Here is an 8,460-nt window from a genome sequence, read left to right as displayed (position 1 = left end):
ATGAGCTCAATTAGAAAAATTTGTAGGTCCTGTGTGTACGTGCTTTTCAATAAACCGTGCTCTACGGCCTCCAGACCTTCTCTGTGAGGTATCGACGTGTATAACGCCCTTACGTCGACTGTTGCCATCACAATTTCTTCGTGAGTGTTCAATTTTTGTAATTTAATCAAAAAATCTGTTGAGTCTCTGATGTGTGATTGAGATTTCAGTACCAGCGGTTGCATGTACTTGTCTAGAAACTTTCCCACTGGTTCATGGATGCTCATTTTTGTAGACACAATAGGGCGACACGGAGGTTTATATAGATTTTTGTGTACCTTTGGTACCATATATAAACTGGGACTCCTCGGGCTGTCTTGTGTGAGATATCTTCTGGTTTTTTCAGTGATGGTACCACTGTCTACCGCTTTTTGTAAAATAGTTTGTAAGGTTTTTCGAATTTCTTCAGTGGGGTTGAAATCGATTTCCATATATAACTGTTCATCTTCAATATGTTCTTTGACCACAGTTTCATAATAAGATGTATTTAGTATCACCATTGCCCCTCCTTTATCTGCCTTCTGGCAATTAATATTATCATTCCTGGATATGGCTCTTATTATCCCATATTCCTTGTTGGTCATGTTCTTCCTTTCGCTTTTTTTGTTAGTGTTGATTTTATTTATATCTTGTTTGCATAGTTCTTCGAACAGATCTATGGTTTTATGGCTGGTAGGCGGCATGTATGTGCTGCTGGTTTTCAAGCCTCTTAATTCGTCATCAGGTTTTGGTCTATGATCAGTAACTATGTTATCGAAGAAATGTCGCAGTCTCATTTTGCGAGTTAGTTTAAACAAACTTACATCAAGTTCCAACTTGTTCGTATGTGCGATCGGTACATATGACATTCCCTTTTGAAGTGTCTCGATTTGGGCTTTACTTAATCTTTCATCAGAGATGTTGATGACCAAATTCTTGGTATCTGTTAGTGTTTCTTCGATTTGTCTTTCTTGGACGCCGCATTCCTCGTGACGGGCGGCCCCTTCTCTTTGCTTTTTCCTACGTCCACACCGATGCCAAGGGTGAGAGACCTATGGGCTAATAGGTCTGCCACACTTTGAATTATCAGTCACGCTCCGGGAGGGGAGTGATACCCTCGAGCACGGATTAAGCTCAATATAATACACGGCGGTGCACATCCCGTAATCTTAAGCTCTTTTCAGAACTGTCAGTTTAACTGGCTCCTTTATTGCTGAAAAAAGCGCAATTAAATAAGGGGTGGGCGGAATCTGCCAACCAAACTTCGCTCTCTTCTTTCTCTGCTGGGCAGCAGTTCCCACTTTGTTACTCTAATATTTCGGATTTCCTTGGCTCCTTACACGAAGCGCCCTGTTGGGCTTTTTGGTGCTCGAGACGTCCCATTACCGGCGTGAGAACTTTCAATTTTTTGTCACAAAGGAGCTGAAATAAAATGGATTTGGTCAACTTGGTTTGAAAAGTTATGGGGGAACTTCTCATCTTCTCTGCGCAGAGTTCCAACCCTGAGGAGAGGGCGAGCACATCCTCATGCTTGGCTACTCACGTGTGGAAGTTATCACGGTGCTAGGTCTGCGCCGGCGCTATTTCTGAACCCGTATTCATATTTTTCTTTAATCGCTCAGTACCTTTTTGAAGACATTGTTGGAAGGTTGAGCAGAGTAACTGCGTGCTGATTGCCTCTTATCCTGTAACCTTTACGCATTTCATTACTGGTAACTGGTTAATGGCTTAATAACTGAATGATTAGAGATTTTCACTTAAGTTGGCTTCATCTTTAACATGCCTTGAACGATTCAAAGGGGTTATTGTTCTCTTTCGGAATTCTGGGTTGAAATATTGGTAGCTCAGGGAACTTTGCGCCTGTTGTCATAATAATAGGCTGTTCGTGCCTGACAAAAATGAATGTGTCCTCATGATGTAATGTAACTTGTGCTTGTGTAAAGCGCTCTGGTACCCGATACTTTTGGGTCAAGTTAGCGCTATATGCTTTTTTTTTTCCTAAGGTAACTGTTGCAAGCAGCATCCTTTTCCCCCAGCTCCCACCTTTTGTCATTCATCCTTGGTAGCGCAAAATTAACGTAGACAGTCATGGAAGAAGAGATTGCAGCTCTGGTTGTTGACAATGGATCTGGTATGTGCAAGGCTGGCTTTGCAGGAGATGATGCACCTCGTGCTGTCTTTCCATCAATTGTGGGACGTCCAAGACATCAGTGTGTCATGGTTGGCATGGGCCAAAAAGACAGCTCTGTTGATGATGAAGCTCAGAGCAAGCGTGGTATCCTGACCCTGAAGTACCCTATTGAACACGGTATAGTCACCAATTGGGATGATATGGAGAAGATTTGGCACCACACCTTCTACAACGAGCTCCGTGTTGCCCCTGAGGAACATCCTGTACTTTTAACAGAGGCTCCATTGAACCCCAAGGCAAACAGAGAAAAGATGACTCAGATCATGTTTGAGACCTTCAACACCCCGGCCATGTATGTGGCAATCCAGGCTGTGCTGTCCTTGTATGCCTCTGGTCGTACCACAGGTATTGTGATGGATTCTGGTGATGGTGTCACCCATACAGTGCCCATCTATGAAGGTTATGCCCTGCCTCATGCCATCCTGCGTCTTGACTTGGCTGGTCGTGACCTGACGGACTACCTCATGAAGATCCTGACCGAGAGAGGCTACAGCTTCACAACCACAGCTGAAAGGGAAATTGTGCGTGACATCAAGGAGAAGCTCTGCTACGTAGCCCTGGACTTTGAGCAGGAAATGGCCACTGCTGCTTCTTCATCCTCTCTAGAGAAGAGCTATGAATTGCCAGATGGTCAGGTGATCACCATTGGCAATGAGAGATTCCGTGCTCCTGAGGCTCTTTTCCAGCCTGCCTTCCTCGGTATGGAGAGTAGCGGTATCCATGAAACTACATATAATTCCATTATGAAGTGTGATGTTGATATCCGTAAGGACCTGTATGCCAACACAGTGATGTCTGGAGGTACCACTATGTACCCAGGTATTGCAGACCGGATGCAGAAGGAGATCACTGCACTGGCACCTAGCACTATGAAAATTAAGATTATTGCACCACCTGAGCGCAAGTACTCTGTCTGGATCGGCGGCTCCATTCTGGCTTCCCTGTCTACCTTCCAGCAGATGTGGATCAGCAAGTAGGAGTACGATGAATCTGGGCCTTCCATCGTCCACCGCAAATGCTTCTAAACCAATTCTGCTGCATTGCAGAAGATATCTGATTCCTATAGTGACTGGTGATCTCCTAGAGCTGAAATGTTATTAATGCACCTGCAGTGGGTCCCCACTGCCCCATCGTTCCAACTGGAAAGCTTCACAATTAATCAAATTAGCCATTCCATAGCGCATCATCCCACATACTTTGCTGTGAAGGTTCTTGAGCTCAAGGCAATTAGTTTGCTTAACCATGAATTAAAAATGCCAGCATCTCTCCTTTTAATGTCTCATCTTTTAAAACACTTTGAATATTGAGTGATTGTAAAATATCACCTACAATTGCTCCTATGAAAATAAGATTTTCTTAGAAGTGCTGTGTCAGTTGTGCAGATGGTGTGGGAGACGAACTGGTACTTCTCTTCGTCCACCTTAAATAAAGTACACCCAAATTGAAATAAAAAAAAAAAAAAAAAAAGTTAGCGCTATATAAAACTCTGTAAAAAAAAAAAAAAAAAAAGAACTGACCACTAGCCTATCGTCATGCCCGATACCGTCATCCGGTAGTGACTGTTTAGGCCAACGTCAATGTCCACGCTGGTATTTTCTGAACCAGTGCTTACCTTGTTAAAAGTAAGACTACAAATCCCAGAATGCAGTTCACAGGTAGCCGCAAACCTGGGATTGGTTAAAGGTGTTCCACCACATGGAACCACTTGTAAACTATGGTGAAGTGTGCATTCTGCCTTGCACCGGCTCAAATTCTGGTCAGGATTACTCTTATAGCGGTACCACGCACAAGCTTGTCAATAACTTCTATTCACAGCACGAAGAAGCAGTTCATTCTGTGTTGTACGCCAAACTTTATTAACGTCTTGCCATAGTCTCTGATTAGCGTAGATTTGAGCATCATGAACTATAATCTCCCTGACGTGAAAATCTTTTAATTGTTGTGATCAGCCTCTATTAAATGGATACAATGGTAGATGATAACTATTTTAGGTGCCTCAGTGAAAGAAAAAAAACAAGCGTGGCAAAACCACTAGGTCTGGCCTTGGAAGATGGAGCAAGTTATTATTTTTGTTGTTTCTGGTTTTGAAAACAAGGTGCACTGGACGCCTCGTGGTATTTAAACACAAGGCTCTATTGGGCATCGGTGTACATAGTTTTGTGAGTGTATGGCCACCGTAATGGTTTGGCCTGGGCCTTTCGTTGAGGTTGTTTGCTGGACTGACTGTTGTGATCGTGTTTCCTGATAGTAAATGAGAGTAACATAGAAGGGTTTGGCAGTCGAGGGTGTGCCTCTCTAGCCTGGATGACAGGGGGAGAGAGTGATGGTAGTAAAAGGGAGGGGCGGAATTTTTCAATTCTCGCCTAGGGTGACAAAACACCTAGTAACGGCCCTGCGTGGGTACTGCCCCTACGGATCATTCTCCCCCCCCCCCCCGCGATAATAACATACGATTGTAGTGCAGTAATGGCTTGAAATCTGGCGTGAGTCAGCTGACCTCTGCCCGCCCCTGCCCACCCTAAACTCCACGTACCCCAGGCAATCAATCTGCATCAATGGCAAGACTATAGAGCCTCGACGCCACCGCATATTTGAAGACACCCTTCATGTGACCATTTATAGAATGACAGGCTCCTCCCCAACAATATACCAAGAAAAGCAAAAGTGATTCGTAGGATAGAATGAATCTAACGCATATACAGTTCCTGTGCAGCACTGTTATTTGAAACGGGGGATGGTATAAAGGAATGGACAGTAGGAAGCAAACGTTTAAATATGCTTTGGATGGGTTTTTCCTTTGCGCTATGATATGCACTGATGAATGTTAAAGCTCCTGATGGATATTGAACTAAATGCCAATAAAAATATGTTTGAAAAATAAAATAAAAAAAGAAGGGTTATCGTTCTTTCAGTCTCATCATTTTAGAACTGAAGTATTTCCAATATTATGTTCAACGAAGCCAGGGTTACTGCTTTTTTAGTTCTCCTGGCGTTTAACAGCGCGTCAGCGCTGTGTCCGCCAGGAGATCTTTTGTCAGTGACTATGCCTCCCAGGAGACAGCGCTGGCCGCGCGCATTGCCTCTTCAAGGAGGCTATTTGAGCGGGGCACGCGCTCGCGAACGCGCTCAGCTGCTGTCTCCCGGGAAGCTCTTTCACCAAACACGCATGCGCATACACAGACGCATACACAGACACACACACACACGCGCCCATGCACGCACGCACCCACACATACAGAGAACCTACCCCCGCTGTCGCATACACACACGCGTGCACACACACACCCACAAGTGCACCGAGCGCCCCCCCGCCCCCACTTACCGCCACTCCGGACTTCAGCCGCCACCGCTCCTCTCCTGGGCAGGCACTCCGTGGGCGCGGCTTCCAGCAGGAAACGGAAGTCCCGCCCCACGGTAGTTTTCCTCACGCGCACACGACCAGCTGGAGTCCCGCCCCCACTTCCCACTTCCTTCTTTTCAACTTCGTGTCTGCTGGGACTAGAGCGATTAACGCGATGTTGATTTTCCCCCACTAAAACATGTGTGTCACGGCGTGTAACGTACTCTTTCTCAGCCCTGCCAGGCCTTCCGCTTTGCTCGTACATAATGTACGTTTCGTGGATCTTTCGCACCCATTCCTTTAACCAGCTTATGGCATCATGGGAAACATGTTTGGGTATGATTACTGTGTGGATGTTTATTGCAATAACTCTCGAAGGGGGAGTTGCCAAGGATGGAAATGGAATACGAAAAAAAAACGCAACCTTCTGGGAAGAGGCGAAGAGTGCTGTATATATGCGCAGTGTTTATTGTTCTCTCACAGCTGTGTCGTAGGATTGCAGTGCTCATCTGTCAGACCCCGTTTGGGGGGTGGGAGTCCCGGGTGGAGGGGGATAGTGCAGCTACAAGCAACAGGACTCCCGACCTGGTGGTTGAGATGGTTACTATTGGTCTCCTGGGGTTTATCTTATTACGGGTGTGTAAAGTGGGCCAAGTACACCCCCTTTTACATGTGGCTCTCAGGGTAGCGAGGAAAAGTAGTCCAAGGATTCTCAGGGGGATGAGGGACATGAGCTAATAACTCAATAGCCGATTAACAGACACACTACTTACGCTGTCGAGCCCAGTGCTTGTCATTAAGGGAGAGGTGTGGCGCAGCGGCCAGGGCGACTGACGCGGGAATCTGGGGATCAGGGTTCGATCCCCGGCTCCGGCGGCAGGTCAGCCCAGCACCATGTGACTCTGGGCAATAGCTTGCTTAATCTTCCCGACGGCCCCCAGCGCCTAGAGACCCTCACGGGTGATTGTGCGCTTTACAAATGTGGACTTTACTTTAATAGGAAAAACATACTTTACTACCCAAGCAAACCGTAACAGGACTCGGATGTGAGTGGGGCTGTCTCAGGTGCAAAATTATAACTAACAATCATATCTAAAAAATGCCCACCTACTATAGCAATCTCTCCCCATTCTAGGAGCTAGGCCTCTAATGGCTAGAGTGCTTTTATTTTAATCTTAGGATCAGGTGCTGTTCACTAGGTCTCCAGTCACTCAGGGCAGTTTGCAGTTCTGTTCAGAAATGTGTTCCCAACCTAACGGGATTGTTGGGGGTCACAGTCACTGTGCCCATTGCAGAACAGGGCCTGTGCTTCTGCTTTAGTCTGTTGTTGGAGGCCTTGATACCGGCTGTCTTTGTTGGTGTCCGCTCGCACCGGCAGGCAGTACTTGGTCTGGCACCGTGTTAGTTGTCTGCTGACGCAGGATTGCAACAGAGATTTATCTTGGTACTGCAGCTGTGGTGAGGAAGCAGTATCATAGCAGGGCTGCTCAGGGACCAAAGTTCAAGGCAGGCCTCGCTTCGAGCACAAGAACGGATGGGTGCTCATTGTGCCGTGCAGCCTCTGGGCTGGGATCACTCAGGGATGTGCTTCTCCAGGCAGTTGTGGCCTTAGGCTGGGATTGACTCAAGATTTGTTGGTGTCGGCTCCTTCTTGGGATTTAGTGGGGGTCAGATGACTGCACCAAGCAGTTGGAGTGCCGTACAGTACTGGATGACCGTCAGGAACATCCTCTTGCATTACGACATTGCAGGCAGCAGGCCATGCAGGAGATGGTAGGGAAGTCACGTGACACAAATCATCTTTATACAACAATTCAGAGTTTGATAACAAATTAATGTAACACATTGTAATATACAATGCCAATAGCTCAAACTTTAATACTGGGAGACCTATTGCATTGTAAATGCTTGTTATTTTAAGCAACTAACAACCATTGAGAAAGCCAATAGTCCTGGCTTGCTGTTGGTGTAATGATACTTGCTGTATTATATATCTGAATGCAATGACAGAAACAACATAATACCAGTCGGGGGGGGATACTATGCTAAGCGCAGATTTTTACTATAGGTGTTTTAAGCCACGCCCTTAATTACATTGAATACCCCCTTTGAAGAGACCCCCCAGTTTTTTAACCCCACTTAAGGCCCTGGAAACAACACAATGTCACAGTCACCTCACATCCTGGCACTGTGCATCATGCATGACTTCTACGTTTTTAAATTGCCTATGTGCAGGGGCATAGTGAACTCTCCCCCACCCCACCATACCCCTTGCTTTAGGAACTGTAGCAGGGGTGAAATTCTTGACGGGCCACTTCTGTCTGCAACTCTGCAGACAAAGGCTCAGCTCATAATGTGAAAAGGTGGGTGAGTAAATAAGTGAAGGAATGTGTGAATGGCTGGATGGATTACTGAAAGGATGAACAGATGAATAAAAGGGTGAATGGATATATAATGAAAGAAAGAAAGGATGGATGGATGAGTGAATGAGTGGAATTATGGATGAGAGAACAGGCAAATAGATGGATGTATGGGTGGAAGTGTAGATGGATGGGTAAAAGGGTGGATGGGTGTGTGAAAGGATGGATGGATGGATGAGTGAAAGGGTAGATGATGGGCGAGTGAATGGGTAGATGGATGAGTGAAAGGATGGATGGATGGATGGATTGATGAATTAATATGTGAAAGGGTGGATGGATGAGTGAAAGGGTGGATGTAAGGATTGATGAGTGAGTGAAAGGGGGTAGATGGACAAAAGGGTGGATAGATGAGTGAAGAATTGAAAGGGTGGATGGATGAGAGAACGGATGGATGAGTGAAAGGTTGGATGAGTAATAGGATCAATGGATGGATTCATGAATGGATGAGTAGATGGGTGGATGGATGGATGGATAAGTGAAAGCGGAATGGA

The 8,460-nt window shown here is 45.9% G+C and overlaps 1 pseudogene; it reads left to right on the top strand.

Moving 5' to 3' along the window:
• Positions 1-2,014: 2,014 nt before the first annotated feature.
• On the top strand, positions 2,015-3,477 carry LOC144770574 (actin, cytoplasmic 3 pseudogene; annotated as a pseudogene).
• Positions 3,478-8,460: the final 4,983 nt, after the last annotated feature.

The sequence above is a fragment of the Lissotriton helveticus genome, chromosome 7 (assembly GCF_964261635.1).
Source record: "Lissotriton helveticus chromosome 7, aLisHel1.1, whole genome shotgun sequence".
Lineage (NCBI taxonomy): Eukaryota > Metazoa > Chordata > Amphibia > Caudata > Salamandridae > Lissotriton > Lissotriton helveticus.
The sequence above is the reverse complement of the archived record's forward strand: the minus strand, read 5'-3'. Positions and strand labels throughout refer to the sequence as shown.